This window comes from Echinops telfairi, unplaced genomic scaffold, assembly GCF_000313985.2.
Source record: "Echinops telfairi isolate 266 unplaced genomic scaffold, ASM31398v2 ScPeMD7_2;HRSCAF=8, whole genome shotgun sequence".
Taxonomy (NCBI): domain Eukaryota; kingdom Metazoa; phylum Chordata; class Mammalia; order Afrosoricida; family Tenrecidae; genus Echinops; species Echinops telfairi.
Window position 1 is genome coordinate 51,601,026 of NW_022103898.1, and position 1,766 is coordinate 51,602,791.

Here is a 1,766-nt window from a genome sequence, read left to right on the forward strand (position 1 = left end):
ACTTTCATTGACTAATCTTTATATGTTATATGCCCTTAGTAGAAAGTGAAATCTTATTTACTAACATTAGCCTGCCTAATTTGATTAAGAGGGTAAGTAAAATATTGCTGTAAAATCATAATGTTAAGCTATTCTCAACATAACCTCTACCCAGGTATATTTATTTTAATGACAGTATACCCATCTCTAACCCTTCCCTAGAAAATACTGGTTTTCAATTTGCACCATGTCAAACAGCAGTGTTGGCATGCTAGGACTCAAATTGCATTACTTTTAAATGTTCTTTCAGTTTTGGAAACAAGTGTGAGGGACAAGATAAGACTATAGGGTGGGGGGCAGAGGTACAGTGTCTGTTAGGCTGGGTTCTCTAGGAAAGCAAAATCAGTAATGCTTATGTGTCTCTGTATTTAGGCAAATATCGAGAAATAGCTCACATGGTTGGATAGGTGGGTAAATGTAAGTCGGTTGAAGGCTGTGAGTCAGATGTCAGCTGGAGGCTTCTCCTGACTCAGATAGCTACAGGGGCTGATAAACAGGAAGCAGAAGGATGCAGAGCTGATTGAATCTGATGGCTTCTAGGATCGACATGCAATATAATAAGAGGTTGATGAACCAGGTGCAGGATCCAGATCCAGCAGTTGAAGTGAGCTAGCTTCTGCACACTCAGTCTGCACTGATCGTAGAACATACCTTTAATGAAACCTCCCTCAATCCTACCAAGGCTGTGACCAGATTTAGGAGTAGGTTGTTAAGTGCCATCAGGTTGGTTCTGACCCATAGTAACCCTATGCAGAACAGAATGAAACACTGCATGCACGGTCCTGCACCATTCATGGAATTGTTCCTGTGCCTGAGCCTATTGTTGCAGCCAGGGTGCCAGTCCATTGGAGGTGTACCTCTTTTCACTGCCCCTCCACTTTACTAAATATGATGTCCTTCTCCAGGGGCTTGTATCTCCTGACAATATGACCAAAGTATGTAAGACAAAGTCTTGCCATCCTTACCACTAAGGAGTACCCTGGCCTTATTTCTTCTAAGACACATCAGTTTGTCCTTTTAGCAGTCCTTGGTACTTTCAACATTCTTCTCCAGCACCATGATTGAAATGCATCAATTTTTCTGTCTTCCTTATTCACTGTCCAACTTTCATCTGCATCTGAGGCAATGGAAAATACCGTAAAGAGGTCAGGCACACCTTAGTCCTCAAAATAACATCCTTTCCTTTCAGTACTCTTTGAAAGGTTTTGTGGAGCAGATTTACCCAGTGCAACATCTCTTTTGATCTCTTAACTGCTGCTTGCATGAGCATTGATTGTGGAGCCAAGCAAGACTATCCTTGACAATTTCTTTACATTGAGTCTTGATCCACACTAAGCTAGTGGGTACTCTAGCTTATTTTTCCCACAAATGCTTGGCTGCTTTAACAGAAAATCCCATTATGTAGTTGACCACACCATGTTAGGTCATACCATGAGAGGATCCTGGCCCACCCAAGTTGATATAAAACTAATGATCAGGTTTCCAACAAAATTCTTATGACTACCCCCCAACATGCTTAGCCCTGTGTACCTTGTAAATTCCACAGCTTGCCCAATATTCCTACCTTTAGGTTATAAGAAATATTGCCACAGGATGTTGAAACATAAACCTCATATATAGTCTGTAATTAACTGGATCTCCTGCCCTTCCTTTCCTGATAACCTGTTTATCTGAACTCTTTCCTCATAGGAGAAGAGCAAAGCACCTCTCCCCTCAGCAAGAGAGTA